The 23,946-nt window shown below is 28.1% G+C and overlaps 1 protein-coding gene across 2 annotated transcripts in view; it reads right to left on the bottom strand.

Annotated features, from left to right (window-relative positions):
* Positions 1 to 23,933, bottom strand: part of LOC108000731 (protein roadkill) — a 158,409-nt gene extending 134,476 nt beyond the window's left edge. Inside the window, exons 1-2 of one of the 2 annotated variants that reach the window (XM_017061278.3) lie at positions 23,358 to 23,933; positions 22,743 to 22,801 (exon numbers count right to left, since the gene is read on the bottom strand). The gene's annotated coding sequence lies outside the window, so the exon portion shown is untranslated. Of the gene's footprint in view, positions 1 to 22,742; positions 22,802 to 23,357 lie in introns of those variants that run through there. The other variant, XM_062085388.1, reaches the window with a different exon arrangement.
* Between the last annotated feature and the right edge of the window lie 13 nt (positions 23,934 to 23,946).

The following is a 23,946-nucleotide window of genomic DNA, read 5'->3' as shown; positions in this document are numbered from 1 at the left end:
ATATTCTAAATACGCAAACTCGAATGTAAAAAAACAAATTTACAAAATAAAATGTAAATTTTTACTAAAATTTTTACACGTGAAAAGAAATGTTTTAATTAAAAAAAAAAAAAAAACTATTAAAAATAACAATAAATATCATGCCTAACACTAATCCTAAACATATGCATGGATCCTTTGTAATGTGGGTATCCTTGGAATAAGCATAGAAAGCTAGAAAGCCTCCACGAAGATGATAACCCAAATACACTGTGTGTCGAGTTCTAGTGATCCGACTTTGTTCGAGAGAAACCTTCTGGTTCACGGCAATTCGACGACGAATCTTCGAGGCTCGTGCTCCGTTTTCGGAGAAAGTGCATTTCCGTTCGTATTATATTTGCCTCTTAATGGAAAAAAGCGAAACGTTCATCTTGGCAATCGACGTAAATGTAACAGAAAAGTGGTAAGGGCAAAGGGAGAAAGTAAGGGGAATAAATCAAACACACCGAGATCTCGACCTCGTTTTCCCTTATTCAAATTTACCGCCATACCGCTTCCCTTATCGAGCGATCGCTCCGAATCTCTCGATATGATTCGATAAAAAAAGAAATTTGGAGAAACAAATTTTTCAAAGAAACGATAAGATGCTTTTTTAGAAAGAAAAATTTAGAAGGAGTTTTTCGATGAAGATGTCTTTTAATCCAGATATGTTGGATCATCGTCAAATATTTTAGGTTATGTCATAAATTTGAAATAATTTGAATGAAAAGAGAAAGTTTGGAATGCTAAATCTTTTAAAAAGATTTCTCGATATTGAAAAAGCTTAGAGGGGAATTTTTTTAATAAATTTTTATCAAATGAATTAAATTTATCAAATATTTTAGGTTATCTCGTAACTAAGCAATTAACAAGGTGATGAAAAGAGAAATTATTGGTAAGTAAAATTAAAATTCTTAATATGGAAAAATTTATTTTATATTTTTGTAATGTTATTTTAAGCATTACAAATGATAAAAAATGTAATGTTCTCGAATTTTTGATTGTTACAAATATTGTTGTAACATAGAAATTGAAATTGAAAATTTTAATCAAATATTTGATACCTATTTTTGTAGTATTATTCCAAACTCTTATATATTGTATTAAATTTTCTATATCATTTTTATTATTTTAATTTTATATTACATATAACAAAAAATATTTAACATGATCAGGATAAATGAAGCGTTCTGTCGAGAAAAAGTATTTTGCCAGAAAAAGATTACTTTGTTATAGATTGATAGCTGCGAGCAAAATATATCGATAGAAGATAAATGGTTTCGAAGGGCAGGCAAGAGGCAATAAATCGTTTTATCTAGGACATTAACTGTTTCTTTAACCAAATTTTATACTCGATATTTTTATAAATCGATATTTTTAATTTCACCGTCAAAATAAAATTTTAAATAATATTTCTACTCCTAAATTATTTTATAAAATTTATATCTTACATTTTCTATTTTGTTGAATATTTTATTATTATTAAAAAATATTAGTAATACTCTGAAAAAACTAAAATTTTAAAAAGTTTAAAAACCTTCCAAATGCATCAATAAAAGTACTTACTTTGTTTCGTTAAATATCAAACTCAGTAAACATTATACCATTAAACTTCCAATTAAATTTCCCTAAACTATCTTGTCGATCGATCGATTACATAAATTCCACAATCAAATCCAAACTGACTACAAATTATCGACAACCATATAATTGAACCAACTATGATTGTTCTCATTAATCATCCCCTCAATTCCCTCAGCCTGTCATAAAAAAGTCAACCTAAATATCCGTTCTTCGTTCGATCAATCTTTTTATAAGATGATTTCTCCCTTAAACAACAGCCTATTTATTACGATTCAATGCAAAAGTCAATCGTAATATAATTGGAAATAAAGCGAGCATGATCGAGGATAAAAAGAACCATCCAATTGATTTGTCACGAAACTCATAAAACGAGTTTTAATCCTCTTAAGATATACAACGTTAAATCGGAATTTTTTTTCAAATATCAGAATTTCTATCGTTATACGAAAATATAACGTAATAAAGAAATTAAAATAAGAAGTAAAATTAACGATGAAGCATATTGCATATCTTGAATCGCAATACGAGTAGTGGAGCTTAGATAGAGATTTAGTTCACACACACTTAGAGTAATATAACAAGAATTTTACCTTGGATATTTTTGTGTATTGTGATGTGGGATATCATACTCTAAAACAGTGGTTCTCAATTCAACGTATTGCAACTTAAGGATTATCAAAATTGAAATTATATTGAGATAAGTAATTATCTTTACCTTACGTATTAAACGTGAAAATTAAAAAAATAAAGAAAATATATATCGTTAGAAAAATAATAATTTATTGTGATCAAGTTTTTCTTCAACAAGTTATCTCGATTAAATTCAAGATAAGTTAAGGATAGAAATATTTTTATCAAAAATTTATATTACTCTAGAAATAACTAATTGAAGCAGACAGACAAAGTTACTAGACAGATGTCAAAAACGTAATAATCGTTTGGTTATTCGAAGATATTGATCGTTTAAGTCTGTTCCCCATTTGTCCGGACAATCATCGTACTGACATTCGATATTTCGATTTAATCCGGATTTGTTCTTGACGAAGCGTTGCATAAAACTGATAAAAATATAGTTGGTTAGTTTGTTATTCTTCGAATGGTTATATTCCATCATTTCACCAAAATTTTATTGTGGAAAGTAAAAGAAAAATTGATATTCAGTTTTATCTTATTACACTGTTAATTATAAATATTATATAGATATATAATTTTGTAGTATTTGAATTTCGAGTATGAAAATTAAGGAAAATTAACATTGAAAAATAATTTTCAGATTATCCTTTTATTCTATTATCATTATTATCATTAATATCATTTGCTAAAAAATTTAATAACAATATTTAAATACTTAATTTTGATAGATTTTCTCATCAATTTGAAAGAATTTTTTTTTGTTATAATAATCAGATAACACATAATATTACAATGCAGATAATAAATAATTTACAAATTTAACGATCTAAAGAAATGCAGATTTTTCAAACAACAAAAAACTAGTATTCATTTCTGCATAATTTTTGCAAATTATTTTCAAGGTAAATCAATATTTTACTTTACACACGTCCAATCACGAAGGATAAAATCATTGTGGATTCTCCCGTATAATTTCAAAATTAAAATACACTCGATCAAAAATAAATATTTTTTCGCGCTGGTGAACGACATTTAATAAAGTGATTTATATTTTCAGTACCACCGTTCGTCGTATTATGATAAAAATATCCAGTGTTTTAATTATTTAATGTAAATTCTATAGACTGTCTCAAGCATCTTAGCTCGATTTTAACGCTTCGCTCATTTTACTGCCACGAGGAATTATTAAAATGAGCAGACTGACGAGGCTCGTTTACATGGCTGCGTGCTGTGTGAATTTAAAAAGAGAAGAACAATGCTGTCAAGAACATTTACCAGGTATCACATAGTGGACGCAATATTGTGGATAAAACGTGGAATATCGTTAATGTCAATTTAATGAATAAACGTGTAAAATAATTGGAAAATTAAAATAGTGGAAATAATTGAAAATTTAATCCGATTTTTCAAATTATTACAATTATTTTTTATTATTACAGAAAAATTTAACAAGTTTCGATAATGATATCAATATTTAAAAAATATATATAAACTATTCTCTGCTATTATAAAATAAAATAACATATAAAATAAATATGAATTTCAATCCGAATATTATTTTTATTCAATTCTTTATAATCAAAAGATTATTGAAAATTGAAAACGAAATGTTTCAGTTTGTTTAAAAAATTAAGAATTAATCGTGAAGAAATAGATGAATTTAATTCGAAAATAAATCTGTATTTATAAATATGAACAATGTTGAGGTTATGTTTCTGATATCTGATAAAACTTATCTATATAATATTTTCAATATATTTCATTTAGAAAATTAGATTCAGTCTATTTTCTTTTTGATTTATCGTATTTCATTTTATTGTAACATTGTGATCATTTCTAAAGGATTAATAAAAAAATTCTTTTACTCAATATTTACTTGTTCTTCGTCATTGCACTCGAAATTGCAACCACAAATTATTCTGAATTGAAAGAATAATCGCGAAATCGACGATTATCAACGAAACAAGTTTCGAGGTATGTCGAAACTTTGAGAAAATAAAAATATGAGATTTGGAAACGATTTCGTTCAGCCGAAAAATAACAGATATAATTAAACTTTTATTTTCATTAGATTTTTATAGATTCGATTTCTAGAAAATTTATATTAAAAAAATTAATTGCAAACGCAAAAATTAATAATTCGTGAGACTGATTGGTAAATAATTCACAGAATTAATATGCACAATAGGATAATTCTAAAAAATAAGTTGAAAATATAAAAGAAAATTTATTCATTCGAGATTCTATTTTTGAATCAAATTCGAAAATTTTTCAAATATAAGTGAAATTGGCTACGATTGAATACGAATGAACTATCGATAGTGGTACACTCTATATGTAAAACTAAGTAAAATGTAGAATAAAGTTAAAGTCTTTGGTTTTGAGAAAATTGAACGTATACAAAATAAATTTTCGAATCCAATATTTTCAAAATTAATTTTTAAACGGAAAAAATGGATAAAATTTTTATCCAATCGGAAAATTTCATTTAAATTTGAAACATTTTCAAACTTGATTATAGAAAAAGCCAAAAATTTTAGAAATATTTACAATTTATTTTTTCACGTATTTTTCAACAAAAGAATAACTATTTACGTTTCTATATCTCGCTTCATCAAATTTCAATTGAAAAATATAATATCAAATCAATTAGATATATATATATATATATATACATATTTATACATATTGTTAACAAAAGAAAATATTATTTGCAATTATTGAAGAATGAAGAATGTCAGAAGAATAGACTGCAATAATTAATTTTACATAAACATGACGAGTTATATCATTTCAATATCACGATCTTCTTAATATTTTTATCAAACATACAAACACACTCCACTCTCCACACATCCAACATCTGTTGCTCTTAAACAACATTCCCATCCGTAATCCTCCTCGCAGCCCCCATTTATAGAAAACCATGCCCTGCCCAATCACGTAAGCCGGCCACGCGATCAAGCCTTATAATTCGAAGCCGTGGCCCGTAGCAAAATCCCGGGGAAAGAGAGGAAAAAGACGTTCCAACCGAGGGCTGTGCCAGGGGGCACAAAAGATCCACGGAACCGCTGTCAAAGGCGGGGTTCATCGTACACAAAGTGGGTAAAGGTAGGTAACCCATTTTGGGGGTGGTCGACCACCTCTCGTCTACCTCTCTCTCCCCCTCTCTCTCGCTCTCTATGCGGACACCATGTTCTTTGTCTCTGTCCCCCCTGCACCGGCTTGTACATACCAACACCATGGAATCTTGCGCCGTGTCGTTGAGTATTGAGCGGGGTGAATGCTCTTGCGCAATGCACGTACAGCAACCCCAACCTCGACGACCTCGAAGGTTCCTTCGTCCGGGTCTGGCCTGGCCCTGGTCGCGATTGATTAACCGAATACCGATGATGATTCGTCCTATTGGGATTATTATTCGCGGGGATGGACATTGGAATGATATTCACTATCGAGTACTTTTGTTTTCTCTTCTCTTTCTTCTCCTTTTGTTTGTTTGTTTCGAAGAGGAAGGATTTTCTCAAAAGTTATTTTAAGTTAGAGCGTTTTATATGTACGATATATATTTTTTGTTGGGATAGAAATTATGATAAATAGATATGAAAAAAGAAATTTTCAAATATCAAGATAAGTCATCGTTTAAAGTTCCTCTTTAATAATTTAGTTCCTTCTTGTTTCGATATTGATATCATTTTTCATTATTTAATAAACACGTATCGATCTAAAAATCAATGTATCATTTTTGTTATTGTTATGTGCATATCATTATCATCCTAATTTATTTAATTATGCTCATTCAAGTGTACTCAAATTTCTATAATATTATATAATTTCGTTCAATGAGGATTTCTTTAAATCAAAATATCTCATTAGTCGAATTCAAAGAAAACATTTGTAAATAATTTTTATTTAAAAATTTATGCGTATAAATCAAACTTTTATTATCAGGTGACTCAGCAACTCGAAGTTGATTGTGCGTCACAATCTGTCAGTAAAATGACAATTCGGTATTGTTCTTTCTTTCAATTGTTACGTAATAAGGCATACTTTAATTATTGCGACAGCGAGGGCGTCTATTATTTAAATTATCACTAATCTATGTATTTCAGTACACAGCTATGTATTTTTACGTATTTAACGTTTTATCATTAAAAATATATACATAATATATTAATATATTCATTCGATTATCTTTAAAGATCGAAGCAAATGCAAAAGTATATAAAAATTTTCGTTATTTAAACTTAATGATTAGGTTACAAGCAATTAAAAATTATTCCATAATGTCATTCTATCTGCTTATAACAATATAATAAATAAGTTTGAATCAATTTTTACGTTTTATGAATATATTATTAATAATATTATTATTAACATCGTGTATACACGTTAAAATGAAATCCATTGAAAAATCTTGTCTTTTAAATTCTCCACGTCTATGAATTGGAAACGACGAAAAAAAATGACGCATAATTCCTGCGTTATTATTCTCTGATGATCGTTAACGAAATAATGCGTTATTAACGTTGAATTTTTCAATCGAGTCATTTTCGAAGGATAATATAATAACTTCTGGGAAAAAATGCAGCAGTTAATACGAGTTAAAAAGCTATATCGTTACAATTTACCCTACTCGTCAACCCCTGATGGTAATTGTAAAGTAGAATTTACGAAGACGAACTTAAAGGGTTGAAGTACGAGGTACACCCCTTTTGATCATGCAATAAACACAACACGATTCAACGATTCTCGTGTTTTTGTGTGATAATCGAGTGAATTCTATTCTTCCTTTTTTTTAATTAAAATATCGTATATAACATTTTTTTATTTTTCAAGGTAATCAATAGAAAATGAAGTTTTGTAGAAAATTGTTAAAATGATGTCTTATCGACACCTAACGAAGAAAAAACTTTAATTTTCTGAGATATTTCACAGTGAAGTGGAATAGATTGCTATTACAAATATATTTTCTTCTATATTTCCCATTTTAGGTATAAGATCATTGCAACTTTTCGAAAGTTGTTCGAGTATATTATAAAGTTATTTTTTTGTCGAAAAAATATTGCAAGAAAAACTTTTATCACAACATGAATTCAAAAATTTCATAAGCTTACGAAAGATGTACACATTTATTTTTATTGTTAATTTAATAATTTATTTGTAATTTAATAAATTTCCACGTAAAAATTTAATCAACAAAAATAATAACACGAGATATAACAAATTAATTAATTATTAACGGGATAATAAATAATCTAAATTTTATGGAACATCGTGTTAAACTCTTATTGATAAAAGAAAAAAAAAAGAAAAAGATTATTACAAAATATTAAATTTATGAAAGATTCAAGTCACTTTAATTGTAAAGATTAAATATCATGGTTTCTCTTTCTTCTTCCAAGTGAAATATCGAACGAAGTACATGGAGAGTTCCCTTTTATCGAAGAGAAACGCGAGCTTTCATTTCTCCCTCCCTTTCTCTCCCATTTTCTTTCAGAGAAAGGGGTGGAAAAAAAAAAGAAAAAACCTTGGCGTAGGAGCAATTAGTCTGTAACCAAGTTTTACGACCGCTTTAATGGTACCTTCTATACAGAAGGAAGCTGGCAAACGCGGCTCCTCTTTTCCTGTAAAAGTCCTCGATCCCTCCGTATCGCGAAAAGTTAATGTGTTTTGCGAGAAAAATACACGACCGAAAGTTTACAAGCGATAAGAAATAAAAAGTCACGTATGAAACTTGTTTATTACGAGAATAGAAGAGAAAAAAGATTTATATTAGAAATTCAACGTTTAAACGTAGAACGTTAAGGAATGATTCAAACAAATATTTGTGAGGTTAGGTTAGGTTAGGTTTTAAATATAGGTATTAATGTATTCGTGGGATTTTTTTATCGTATACTTCGATTCTCAAGATCAAAACAAAATATATTCTACAGAAAGAAGATGTTGTTAATTCAAGGGAAAATTCAAGTCTTCTTCTTAAAAAGAGTCTTCTTCACAAAGATTTCGATTTATCAAAATTTTTTGAGTAAAAGAATTTTTAAATGTGATTTATTATATGCGTATATAAATATATATAAATTTCGAAAAGTCTGATTGCCAAACTCGAGTCAAAGTAAATTTTATTTCTATTAAAATTTTTATTTCGTGTAAAAATATGGTCATTTTCTTCCCTCTTTTCTTTTTTTGTGTAATACAAGCGATAAAAAGAAAAATGAAAATTGAATAAAACATTTTCTCGTCGAGAGAGAACGAGAGTTTTCAATAAAACTTTTCATAAAAAGAAAAGTGGAAAAAGTTTACATTATAAAAGCTGGCCAATTAAAAGTTGAAAATATCATCGATAAATATGAGTTATGCTCGAATTATCCGTGTATATTAAAGCGTGAATCGATTTCACCATTTATGCGACCAATTCCCTCGCAGCTGACTCTCGTTGAGCCATTTAGTGATTCGTTATGGTGGAGCAGAAAAATGGAGCAGCTTGTTAAAAAACGCTAAATTATTATTAATTCATGTCCTTTTTTTTTTCTTACTTAATCAGAGTAAACGGATCAATTTTGGAACAATCAATAAATTTTTTGGTAAATGTTCATTTTTGTGTATTTTAACAACGAAATTTAAGCGTTCGTTTAACATAATCGATATAATCATTGAAATAATTTCTCAAAGTATTATCACATGTGTCTTTCAACACCTTTGATTATTTATTGATTCATAAAACGTAGAATTCAAATATTTGTCAACTTCAAATAATCAACTTCTTAAACTCTTTACATCTAAACATATTCTTTATACATTATACCCTTTCTTATTAATTCGTGTACAAAAATCCTGTTTACTTTTAACAAAAACAAAAGAATATAAATCTCTTCTTTACACGAACAACCATTTTCACACAAACTTTCCAAACATTCTCTATAAAAACAAGCATACGTGGAATTCCAAGGATCCCCGATACGCTCCAACCATTTCAGCCGATTGCCAGCCAATCATATTCTTGCACAAGAATCGGGCAGTTGCAAAGATCACGTGCTCGATTCGTGGCGAATTGAATGTCAGTAGCTAAACAACTTCGCCACTTTGTCCCCGTTGAAAGAGAAGCTCGAAGCTCTCCCTACATAATTAAAGTCGAAACATGGTGAGGAGACGGATTAAAGGGCTCCTTATTCGCGGATCGATTATGAAAATAACGCAGGGGGCGGGGAGGATAGAGGAAGGGGAGGGGGGAGGGGAGGCGGAAGGCGACGAATGACGAGCCATTTGAAAAGCAAAGCACGATAAGCCGGTCCGAAGGGGCGGAACCCCTTCGAATATTCCTATCTCGAGCCAGCATCGAGCCGGCAAGACAAATCCCTCGCGATTTTTGCCCCGGAAAATTGCATAAGTTTTCACGTGGCGTGTGCCACTTCCTCCCTCCCTCCCTGCTCTCTCCTTACTTCCACCCGTTTCCACTGTATCTCGATCGTGGGAAGTTTAATATTCGTTGCAATCGATGGCAGTTCCTACGGGTTGAATATAAAATAGAGAAGCTTCGATCCGGGACGGCGGACTGTTGAATGTCGCGTATAGAATTATTCCGAGTGTATATATATATATATATATATATGTATATACGTTATTTGAGTCATCGATCGTTCTATTCGATGGTGGATGAAAGGGAGATTTCGATCTGGAAATTATCCACTGTCGCGATAGAATTATAGTGACGAGTCTGGAATTATTGCGTTTATAAGTGGATCAGAGGGGATGAAATAGTCATTTCTATTGTTGTTTCGAAAATTGAAACAATTTTGTTCAATTTTGTGTAGGGATTAAACTCCTTTCGCGTGTACATGCAAGATCGGAATTACGGGCAAACAGATGTTCGATTTCGGACGAATAATATTTGACATCGAGACAGGTTTGTTCACGAAACTCCGCGTGGCAAAGTTATATCCGTATTAATTGTTATATCTCGGTTGCGTGTACAAACATTTTTGAAATATCGATTCCAGAGGCCTAAACGAATACAAAAGTTGATGTTTCGTTAAGTTATGAATAATTGAAGTTTGCGAGAAATTGTTTAAACGATTCTCCGAAGACTTTGAAACACACGTAGAGAACAATTTGTAATTTTTATAAACAAATACGATATTGATTAAATCGAAATGCTGATCTTTAATTAATAATAAATATAGATATTTTTTAAATAAATAATAAATTGTATAAGTTATTAAAATATATCATTTCAATATGTCGTTGTTATGTAGGATATATATAAATGTATAATGTATAAATTTCTCAGAGAAATATCTCAAGAGAGCTATCCAACTATTATCACATTATCCAATACGAAACTTTCAAAGTAGTTTTAGGAATTAATAATGAATAAGAATTTTCCTATGCGTTTACCACGCACCGAATGGCCAATAATTTAAGAATTACTCGAAAAAGTGGTAAAGCATTCTTAGAATCATAACATCGAAATGATAGATTATTCTTTGAATTATGAATGGATCTTGCTACCATTTCCTTTTTCTACAACAAGCAGTTCGAAGCGATTCTAGAAATTCACGGAGGGGATAATTTTGCGAAAGTTTCTCCCTCGATTTCAATGTTTCAATAATTAATTTCTCAAAATAAAGAAACTTTTGAAACTATTTCGAAGTAGTTTTTAAGAATGAAGAGAGAAAATAACCGAGATAGAAAGCGCGACTATTGTGAATCCCTTTTCTCTCCCGATTCACTTAATTTCTTAAAATTGAAAAACTTTCCAAAAACCAAAGTTCAAAACAGTTGCAGAGAAAATGCGAAAAGATACTACTGTGCGCATTCCTTTTTTTCTTTCGGCCAATATTTGACGATTCAGAGGAACGAATACATTCGAGGAAGAGGGGAGGGGGGGAAAGAAAAACGAGAAAAAACAGGGGACATGGAAGGATGGTTGAAATCAGTATGTACCGGATTACAAAGAGCGAGTAGACGTTATCGAACGACAGCAGAAATCTAGAAAAGCGATGGTAACCAGAAACGACTGGTTGTCGGGTATATCGAATAAAAAACCGAGAAAGTATGTTCGCAAAGAAGCGCGATTCATATCTGTCGATATTTCGATATAGATTGTCTATCAATGTGTCGTTTTAAATGGTGATTACACGATAACGCGTACGTGTATAAATTGGAGTCGATGATAAGTAAGTATAATTAAAAACGAAATTCTAGAAATTATTACATTGTGTAATGATCCGTAACCGATATCCGACACTTATGTATATATTAATGTTGATATTAAATCATGAAAGAAAATTGAACGAATAGATTTTAGAAAATTATTACATTGATATAAAGTAAAATATCGTGTTAGAAATTTTATAGTTCATTTTCATAATAATAAATAATAATTTAGAAATTGTAAAGGAAAAATTTCCGCTCAAAATGGTGTTCGCAACATATTTCAAAATCATTGAAAAAATAATTTTTCGAATTAATATCATAAAATATGTCAAAATTTGTCAAATTTTATCGCTTCTTGATTTTTATTTTTAATTATTATTCGAAACAATGAATTTATTCAAGAATTCCAGATCTTGTTGTTTTTGTTATTCTTTATCTTCAATTTAAACAAAAAGTGTAAATATATATTGTAAATATAAAATAGAATGAATTCTTTTCGACATTTCTTATCTTCGTATAACATGCGAACTTAGAAACTTGCAAAAACTTTAATTCAATAATGTCCTCGTGCTTTCTTTCTTACATATAAAATAAGAGAAGTGAAACGATGAATTTTATCCCTCGATGGGGAACGATCGCATTTGTCTACTAGCTGAACCATAGTAAACGAATCGTTCTATTTTCGAATTAGATTTAAAGACGAGAGGGATCTAACTCGATTGCTAGTCGTCTGGAAAACGAAAGATCTTGATTTAAATCCTGCACCCGCGATCGATACGATCAGCTACGTTCTTAGTGGCTACCAGGCTCGCCGGAAGTGGAATTCGTTTCATGTTCTTAGCGTTTAATATCGTTTGTAACCGAAGAGAGTGGTGTTTGCTGGGCCTTTTGAATTGCAAATAATATCCATTTCTCGAATTAGCAGGAAGAATGTAATCTTGATGATCTAATTGCATCACTCATTTGATCTCTGTCTAATTTTAATTAACCAGTTTTGATCAAAATTGAGAAATATTTTATGATTTTATATCAAAGTTGAGAGTTTCGAAAATTTTTCAAACGTGAATTTTTGCAATTTTTATCAACTTTCAGGGAAAATGAAAATTCGTGCGCTTAGGAGTTTTTATTTTGGAAATTATCGTTGGATCGAATTGCTTTCTTTTTTTTTCTTTTTTTTTTTAATTTTAATGTAGTCATAAAAACATTTTTTATGACTTGAAAATTTTTAGAAAGGTAATATTATTGGTTTACGATCGTATTACTGTAATATACTTTTATAAGCAGACCAAAGAAATCGATTTATGCAAGAAAAGTTACATAATTTAAAAAGAAGGTGAATTGCATTATGCAAGAAAAATTATATAGTTCTATTTAAAAAAAAAAAATGAATTGTACTTTCGAAATATATTAATATACATGAGTACGTTAATTTATGCGAGAAAAATTATTTAGTTTCATTTGAAAAAAGGTATAATTGCATTTTACAAATACATTAATACTGCATAAGCATTCTCTGTATAATACAAAAATATCTAATATCTATAGAATATATAACATTATTAATTTTATCTTCTGATTTTTTAATGATTTTAAAAATACATTCCAATTATTTGAATTTAAAGATTTGCATCAAATTGTTAAAAATGGTTATATGTATATAAAATATTTGTCAAAACTAGATTAATAGCATCACTACACTGATTAACTGCTAATTTTTTAATAAACTTATTTATGTATTAATTACAGTTGGCATTAATTTAATTTGTTTTTGACTATCACAATTATAAGCTTCTAAATATTTATTTAAAATTATATTTTTGCAATAATTCCTTCATTTATCTATTAATTATACGATTTTATAAGATTTTAAAAAAATCTATAATATTATAATAAATATTCTTTTTTTTAAAAACAACTTTTTAAAATTTATATAATGAATTATCTATATATTATTCCAAAATATAATTTTATATTTTAATATTTAAAAAAAATATTTTTAAAAAATGTGAATTATTTTATTTATACGTATTTTTCAATAATATTGACCAAACTAAATTTATTTGTTATTTTTTCGTGCTGATTCAAGTAGGTTTAGATTAAAATAATAGATTACTTCTTAGAAAAATCAATATTATTGCAATCTTATAATCAAGTACATATTACATATTACATATTACATATAAGTGATATGACTTGATATATTTTTTCCTATATTTCAAGAGTTATTTATCATTTTCCAATCCTAAGCTATCTCTAAAATCTATTTTTTTATTATGCAATATCACGTAATATCATGTTTACAATAGCTCATTTGAAATTTTTTATTTTTTACAAATAAATTTTATAAATAGAGCATAATAGAGCAATCTGATTACAAAATGTCATTTATCAATATATAATAAATAAATATTATAACATTGCAACAATTTTATAATTTTGTAAGCAAATTATCTGTTGTAAAAAAAATTCCCAGGTAAAATTATATTCAAAATTATACGCTAAAATTTTGAAAATTGATCTCAAAAAGATTTCTGGACAAAACAAAATTAATTCTTGTATAATCTATTATTATCAATTCGTAAAAACATTTTTTGAATAATTTTTTAATCAGAATATCTTTATAATTCACGACACGTGAATGTTTCATATTCAAGATGAAATAAAAACTTTGATTTTTTACACGATTGAGATACGGAACGTAAATCCCATAAAACCTTTGTATAGAAATAAAGTGGCATTCACGGTATATATAAGCGTATATATCGTAGACCACCAGCAACTCTGACATATGCAAATACCAATTACGTATTTTACAATATAAGACTTATATTACTGTTTATAAGTATCCAGATACTTTGGTCGATTTCAATAATGACAATACACGTACAAATGTTACATTAAAACGTTATATTATGGCTATATGTTAATGATAAAATAACCTCCATTAAAATGTCTTATCTAACATTTCGAAATATTATTTCCTTCACAGTCTTTGCAATTCTATTTTTACTATGTTCCTAGATTGTTAAAGTATTTACGAGTTTCTTAATTTCAAGAAGTAAGAAAAAAAAAAAAAGAAAAAAAACCATGTAAAACCAATCTTGAAAAATAAAAAAAATATATTGAAAAAATTTTAACCAAGAAGAACGGAAATATTAATTAAATAAGTGTAATACTCATACAATGGAATTAATTTGATATCCACAATGTGAAATTTCAAGAAATAAATTTCAAAAGTTTATTTAATTTAATCTAGCGATAAAAAATTCTCCAAGACGCAAAAATTCGTAATCAATCGTTTTAAAAAAATTAATTTTATCCTATAACGATAAGTTACAGAAAGTTTTCGTACTGAAACTTCGTCAAGAGAAAGAAAAGCGAAAATGATAACGTTACAGTAAATAATCACGGATAATGCAACGCGGCGGTTTGTCAGTCGCATTGACACACATGTTACGTGCATCACAGCACGGCTGATGCGATTTTCTCTCTGTGTTGTGCACGACACACGCGAATACAATTGCATAAAATGGTTATGCAGATGACGCTCGAGGTTATACATACATTACGTGTACACGTATTAACGAAGGTATTTCAATTCTTTGTAAAATTAAATTACAATTACTGATAATTCAAACATCGATAAATTTTAAAAATTTGAGAGAAAATTTACCACCATTTGGACGCTAACCAAAACGAATAATCGACCAAAGGAATGGGAAAAGAAAATTTAATTTGTCTTTCGTTTTCATAAAAATATAAATATGGAATGACGATGAGTAAAATCCGGATTGAAATTTATCGAAAAATACGTAAGGATAACAAAAACCTCGTAGGCAACGAAACGACTGATCTCTCTCTCTCATTAAGGGATCCAATTTCAAAATCAGAAGAGGCCAAATATAACATCTCCTAGTGAAGGAGAAAGGCACCAGAACTGGCACGATCGGGAGAAGTTTTCTAAGAGAAAATCGATCGATTGGATCGCGGAAATCGATGGAGGATCGATAACGATAATCGACTCGTCGGAGACCCTTTTCTCCGCCTTTCCGCCGACTTCTCCCCATCCTACGTACGACCTCGATAATAACAGTTATGAAACTTGGCCGCGATAGTGAAAGTGGTGTGTACAGGACGTTTCATAATACGTCGATGTCGCCGAAAGAACGAAGATGAGGATGTGACGATGAAACGAGATTGTCGAAAGCAAAAAATAATTTACTATGTTATTCGTCGCCATTAACACTTGAATAATGGGTTTCTGTTTTTAGATAAGCTTTTAGATAAGTTTTTAGATAAGATTTTTTTTATGAAAAAATGTATCAATGAAATCATCTCTTTTTTTTTAAACGATTCTTCTAAAAAGATAAGTCGTGTAAAAATTGAATAGGAATAAAATTTTCGAGATTTCGCTTTCGAATGAATCAAGTTTGAAAATTTCTTTTAAATAGAAATGAAATATTAGCTAATTCCCGATTAGATACGAATGAACTATCGATAGGATAGTGTGGTACATAAGTATTTGCTATATAGTTGCTTAACTAATTTATTGGATAAAGAAGTTTTTCTCTAAACTGATTTACACGATATCGACAAGTGCATATACATAACAACTATTCAAATAAATAACTCTTGTTGTCCAAATATCAACCAACGATAAATATACTCAAAACTAATTTAGAAAGAATGCTCATTGTTCTCATTGATACATCGAACACGTGGCCGCGATGCAAATATCCTCTCCGATTATTGACTCATTAATAATGAATAAAAAAGAGAGATCCTCGCCGAAAAGACTCGAAATCAAAATTTCTCCATCTTCGCGAAAAGTTAATAACGCACAGATGCCGTTAATTCCCGAAAATATCATCAACTTGTCGAGCGACGAAACAATATTCCTCGTTGACTCGGTTTCAGGGAGCCGTGTCTCTCCTCACTCTCGAGGGAGGGCGTAGCCTGTTTCGAATTAACGTTCCTCGGTCTGAGCGAACGCGAGAGAAGCGAGCCGTTTCCTTGTTCGCGAAACGCAAACTGAACGAAAAGAGGAGGCGGAAAGGCGATGTATCGCAGTACAAAACGACAATTTTGCGAAACTATGAGGGAACCGGGTTGCGCCTGGATGAGGAGCAGGACACGGAGGGAGGGAAGGAGAGAGAGAGAGAGGAAGAGAGGGTCAATGGAAAGGAGCACGAACAGGAGCACGTGTAAGGGAGAAAGAGGGTGAAAACGGAATCACCGAATACAAGTACGCACGCTTTTTCGAGGGTGGCTCCCTTGAAAGCTACGTTATATACTGGGTGTCTTGTTACAATTATTTCGAGTAATTGTCTTATTTTAGGAGATTAGAGAAATCGATCGGATTATTTTACGTTAAATAAGTTGCGTGTAAAATTAATATTTGATTGTGTTTATGTATAGGATTATTGTATATCGGGTGTTATAATTGTTCATCGTTTTATTCGAAAAGAAACACTGATTCGATGGAATTTTATCTTATCTTAGATAAAAAGGAAGAGTATTTAATCGATACTGGAATAAGAGGAGTTATTTTTGCATCGTATATAAAATAATCAAGTGAATATATATATATGTGATAATTGTATTTATAATTATTCTGAACAATTATTTTCTTCAAGCTAAAAATATATTCAATTAATGATGGAATTATTTTATATTAAATCGTATATAAAATATATACATATTATTCAATGAAATAATATAGAATGAATCTTAAGAAAGATTGGGATAAATTTAATCGATTGAAAGTATTTTTTTCATTTAAAAGAAAATTAAACGAAACGATACAACGAAATAAAAATAAATTTTGTTGAACAACTATAAATCTTCGATTGAATTTTATTTTGCTTTGACACTTTTCTCTAAACTTTTATTAACTTATATTTTCCAATATTATTTAATGAATAGAGACAAAATATGTTATTTAGATTAAGTTAAGTTAATCCTTTACATTGTTTTTATCAACTAAAATAATAGTAATCAAAAGCCTATTTCAGAATAAAAATTGTGCGATTACACGTTTAATATGAGGAAGAAACGCGAGATTTAATCAATTTATTACTACATTTATATTTTTATATTCTTTCATAATGAAATATCTATAAAAAAATTCCCTTGATGATGAAATCCATAGAGTTTTCTATGATTGAAAATACAATTTGATCGAATTATGCATTACACAATCTTACGACTTTCCAAATTCTCTACACAACACTTGACAAATATTTCTCAACTCAAAAAAAAATAAACTTTCGCATTATCATATTTTTCACGAGCCACTCACATTCCGATTTCAAAAGTAAAACATTCGAATTGAATTCCAATCCCCGTTCTAATATCGCAGAAAACCGAGGAACAAAATATAGAAAAAAAAGGTTTCGCGCACATTTTTGATCGCCCTTTCCAGCCAGCTTGCTTTTCCGTAATTACACGGAAGGATGATAACAACGGGACACCCTGTATGGATTCGTGCGGGTATGCAGGGTGTGCACGGAGGGAGAAATCCGCAGGAATCGGTGGGTAAAGACGACGGGTCTGGCAAAGTTGCGCGTTCACCCTCGAGCACCCAGTCATCTCCCGTCTCGGGGATATTTAATATGCCGTGGCGGGGTTAGAGTTTCCATCGAACAACCGGGAACCGGATAAATGCGCGAACCCAACGCCGGCAAACTTTTCTGCACAGCGTCGCGCTCTATCGATTCAACCGGTTTTATCAGCAACCTGAATACAGGATCGAGCGACCGCCTGCCTAGATTACACCAGAAGGGATACGAACGAGCACATTGGATGCGCCAGACTGATTTCTTTTTTCTAAAATATTTCAACGATGTTATACTATCACGAAGGTGTTCATCGCGATGGTACGAAGATTGATCGGAGGAATCCAATTTGGCGGATGTATGGTTGATAGAAGCTGGATGGAAGCACGAAAATGGTATACATGATGGGTTTGTACGAAAAATTTTAAATGACTTCTTTTGGATAACAGAGTGGCAAATAAGCGAAAATTAAAATATATTGTTGAAAATGTTTGGTTAAATCGAGTATTAGAAAATCGATTTTGCGATTTGATGTAGGAAATTAGAAAATCGTGAACAAATTGAGAAAATGAAAGACCAGGAAATTAAACTATGAGGAAAATCGTAAAAGTTGGAGAAAATGGAAAAGATTGAAATCTATATAAGAAATTGGAAAAATCCTAGGAAATCAGGAAGTCGTGAATATTAGAAAATTAGGAAATCGTTAAAATGGAAAAAAATACAAGAATTTTAAACCTATAAATATATACCTATAAATTATAATTGAATAAAAACAATTGACTTCAATCATAACGATTATAAATTTCTTTTATTATAATTAAAGTCCTATCCTATTTGTTAAATCATTTTTGATATTATTCATCGATTGATATTATTTTTTAATAAAATTATAAATGCTGAAATTTTTTATTAATAATTTAACGAATTATAACAAATATTGTTTGTGTAAATGAAGAAAAAGCTTTATTTTTTTTACCGACCATTCATTTCTTTTCTTTTTGACCTCCTGTTTTCATTATCAGGTTGCAGTTATTTTGCGATTTCGTTATTCGACTCCAACATTATTATGCATCGTACAAACTCTTTTAATCTCTTACACAAATTAAACAAATGGAGAAGGTAAGCAATTTCCATCGAAATAAAAAAGTAACGAAGTTTTTGTCTCTGTTTTGAACTGTTTTTACATGGAAGTGCAAAGAATTTTCTATAATCATTGATAACTGTTCTTTAATTCAATACAATTCTTTAATTCATCAGAAGTGAATTTTAACTTTTCTATTTAAATTTTAAATGGATATACAAAATACAAAATAAATAATAAAAAATTTACATAATAATGAAAGAATTGTATGATTCTTAATAATTTGACTTAAAAAAATCATAATGTCAATTAGTTTGTATTAGTTTTTATTAATTTCTATAATATAAACGTATAATCTGAATAATTTAATCGTGTAATTTCCTTAAAACAATTTATTTTTCTCTATTATCTTCAGTAAACAGATTATTTATCCCATTTCTCTAAAATTTAAAATTTTTAATGATTTTTCAGAAAAAATAAAGCTTTAAACTTAAAATAAAATAAAATAAAAAACAACTGTACGCTAAAAAACAACTGTTTTTTATATCGTTTAACGATTGTTTGTGTAAAAAGAAACATTTGTAATTAAAAAATAAAACTTAAACTTCCTCTAAATCGAGTAACGATATTTAGCAAGAAAGAAAAATTGTAATTTTATAAATAAAAACTTAATCTACATTATGATGCTCAATTATTATTTTCATTTTTTGTTGAAAAATATATATATATATATATATATAAACTAAATAATGAAAGTTATTTAAGACTCTGACATTCTTTCCTTCAGTATGTTTGTCTAATAAGTAAAATTGACATAAGTAAAATTTTTATGATGAAATGCATATAACTCTGAAAGATGAACGAATATATTACACAATTTAATTTCTATGCAGAAATTGTAATTTAACCTTCTATATAATATCATGTAACAACATGTAGTGTGTCTATATTTTTTTTACTTTTATTTACTTTATTTTTATTTACTTACCATTATACTGTTATATTTTGTTACTTTGTATTATTTATTATTATATTTTGTTTTATTGTATTATTTATTATTATATTTTATCATACTATCATATTTGAAAGATGATAAATCCGTAACAATTTCTAGTTTTTAATCTAAATATCAAAATCAGAAACAATAATCAATTATAATTCTTTTTTAAATAATTAATTAAATTTAAAAAAAAATTATTTTTCAACAAATATCAAGAAATGAATAAAATTATTGCTCAATATAAAATATAATTAAAATAAATGAAAAAAAATCTCATTTTTGCTCGCTCTTGTATTTACAAACATAAAAATTTTACATGCCCTCAAGTAAGTATAAAAATTGCGAAAACGAGGCAAACTTGGTCGAATAAGTGAAGAAGGTGATATTGTAACAATGGAACATTATTTAAACGTAGTCATATGCTTGCGCGCTCGCATAATGACGAGGACGCATATGGAAAGAATCATAGTTGAGATAAAAGAGTTCCATGAGTCATACACGTATGTAGAATCTTGACTTGATGATCGTAAGTGATCCTTGACGCTTAACGGCTCCACGACCTCGATTTTAGTTAAAACAAGCGGAAATTGGTTAAGCGTCCGCGCGCACCGCTTTTGTGCCATTGTATGCGTCAGCGAATCTCCGACAATAGTGTTCGTAATTCGAAATTACCATTTTGCGAATGCATTCTCTCTGTTAATTCATACGTTTGGATGAAATCTCGTCCGATAATATCATGAAAATACTATTTTATCGGTCAAAATAAAATATTTCGATTAAAACGACATGATTTTCGAATTTTGTAAAAAGATTGTAAATTATAAAATTGAAATAAAATTTGAATGAAAAACATAAGAAATCAATCTTGAAATATATATAATCTTAAATGCAATAACTTATACTCTATGCTATGTCATTAACATATGATGAATATCATTTAATGTCACTATATGCGAAATAAGTTGACACGAAAGTAAAAGGTAATGACCATTGCAGAAATGAACAGACAACTCAGAGAAATTGGTTTGGCGTGAGAAAAGTGAAATCCATATAAACATCTTTACGTGATATTAACAGAGGAAACAGATAAAAAGCCCAAAATAACTTTCATGTTATTTCAATATTTAGAATTTATTATTCTAAATCTTTGAAAATCTTTGTTTTTGAAGAATCTGTGATAAATGATTCAATTAAATATTCTTAAAGTAAATAAAAATTGCAGTTACATTGAATCGCGTAGTAATCGTCCATGACAGCTATTCGAATTTGCAATTTATAAAATAGCAAAGGTTATAACTATTCAATAAATGATGTTTATATATTGATATTTTCCAATAATATCGTTACATAATACCAATAATTGTATGCTATTTAATAATAATTATTTAATAATAATTTTTATTTTTTTTTATTAATCTTAATAAAATATTTTAAATATTATATATAATTTATTTTTTTCATAACCTAATTTGAATGAATAAAATCATATGATTTTTTGATAAATAGAAAAATAAAAATTATTTATGTCAAAATATAATACAATTTTGTTTCAAATTTATAATTAATTTTTTGAATATTATTTTGTACTTACGTTACAGCTGTCTAACATATCTGAAAGCTTTAAACAATGAAATTTCCATTTCCATATGCTTCTACTTGGAGTAAAAAATAAATTACGGATATTTACAACACTTCTTCGTAATAACAAACGAACTAATTTAAAATAATTTTAAGAACGGTACTGAAACACAATTACAAAAAAAGCGTTTGAAAAAGCAGAAAACTACAAACGTTATCTAGCGGTAGAAATTACAAGATTCAAAGAATCAACAATTAGAAATCATACTGTCGATAAAGATGGTTACTATATTTTATATGTTAAATAAGAAAAAATTCAACATCTTTATTTTTATTTTTTTCAATATTGTTTTTATCTTTAAGTTAAATTAATTATACATGAAAATAATATTGAAGATAATATTAAAATAACAAAATAAAAATACTTTTAAAAAATAAGAAATATTAAAAAATAGCTTCTTTCAATATTTAAAAAAAAAAAAATATTTAAAAAAAAAAATTAAAAAAGAAAGGAGTTCAGTTTGTTAAATTTATATTTAATAATAATATATAAATTAATTATAAAAAAATTTAATTAAGAACACGACCATATTCAGTCTTTCGTGCTCCTTCTTCATAAAATATTTAGTTTATAATAATACACATAAAAAATTTTCAATTGTTTTGTTAATTGAATAATGATTTAATATATATTTTTTAATATTGATAATTATAATCAATAATATCAGTATCATATAAAAAAAAGCATTTTTTTAAACAGAAAATAAAATAATATATTAGATAAAACTATAAACTACTCTTTTGATTTTCTTATTATTTTAATAATTTCACATATTAACGCACATTTTATATTAGATCATAATTATATTGTTATAATAAAATAATTTGTTTACCTTTTTTTAATATAAATAATAAAACATACATAAATAATTATATTTCTATATCATTACAAATTATTATTATGAAATTTTTAAAGAAATCAATATGAAATTACAATTTGCATGAAAAATTTATAAAATCAAATATTAATATTTTAATCAAAGAAAATTAATGGAATAAATACAAAACATTATATAATATATCAATGTCAATATTAAGATAACTTATCATAAAATTAAATATATATTAAATATCTCACCGAAACATTTGTGCCAATGTAACTACTTCAGTGCCACAGCAAATGTGCTTATAAATTACCTATAACAAAGAAAAATTAAAATTATAATTTTTAATTTTTATATTTTATTTAAAAAGTATTCATTCTTCAAAAAATAAAATAGTAAAAAGTTTAAAATATTGTAAATATAAATGCAATTAAAATATATATACAAAATAATTTAAATTATTTTAAAATTTAAAAACTAATTTAAATTGTTTTAAAATCACAAATATTAAGCTTTAAAGCAAGCAACATTAATAATATATAAATCATAAAATAAAAATTTAAATATAAAGCAATGAATTTTTATTATTTTAATAAATAAATTTTATTTTTTTTTTTATAAATATAAATATATATTGTAATATCTGACATATGTTCATTACAATAGCAACAAAAAATAATAAATTTTATTACGCTTTTATAACAAAAAAATTGATTGTCATTTGCAACTGTTGCTTGCTACAAGTTGAAGGTCATATTATGTAAAGAATTGATCTATAACATGAAATTTCATTATTTAAATTATGAAAAATATACATAGAAAGATGATTCTATTCAACAAAAGCAATTACTCGGTCATTGTATACTTGCCAAAGTCAAGGTCGTCCAACTTGCCATTGTAAGGTCAAGTCGTCATGTTTACAATGTCAAATCAGAACTGTAATTCACGCAACGTTGCACACACGCACATGCTCACGCACTAACATTTTAAACGAACTTACGATATTATTCATAGCTTAAAAAAGGCAAAGCATTCCGGCAGGACTGAATAACCTCATTAAAAAGTTCTCTAGGACAAAAAGTTAGGTTAAGTCAAAACTGAATAAAATAACAAGCCGGTAACTGTATATTGTATTATACAATTATATTTTTATTGCTATCGCAAAACTTTATGTGATACTGATAATTTTTTTTAAGTTTTATTCGTCATTAGATTAGAAGAAATAGCAATTGCTAACAATGTAATTACCTATCAAATTGAAGAATATATGCGTTAACAACGAGCTTTTGGTCATTTAATCTTTCGCTAACGTGTAATTCTGCCTACTATCTAACATATTTGACATCTTATTGCTGTTACTGTATTCTATACTACCCGGCTATCGTATCATAATCACGAGTATAAAATAATGCACGATACAACCACTGGCGCTTCGCGTCCGAATAGTACTAGCGTTAC

This window comes from Apis cerana, linkage group LG15 (assembly GCF_029169275.1).
Source record: "Apis cerana isolate GH-2021 linkage group LG15, AcerK_1.0, whole genome shotgun sequence".
Classification (NCBI taxonomy): domain Eukaryota; kingdom Metazoa; phylum Arthropoda; class Insecta; order Hymenoptera; family Apidae; genus Apis; species Apis cerana.
This window is presented reverse-complemented; position numbering and strand designations above follow the sequence as displayed.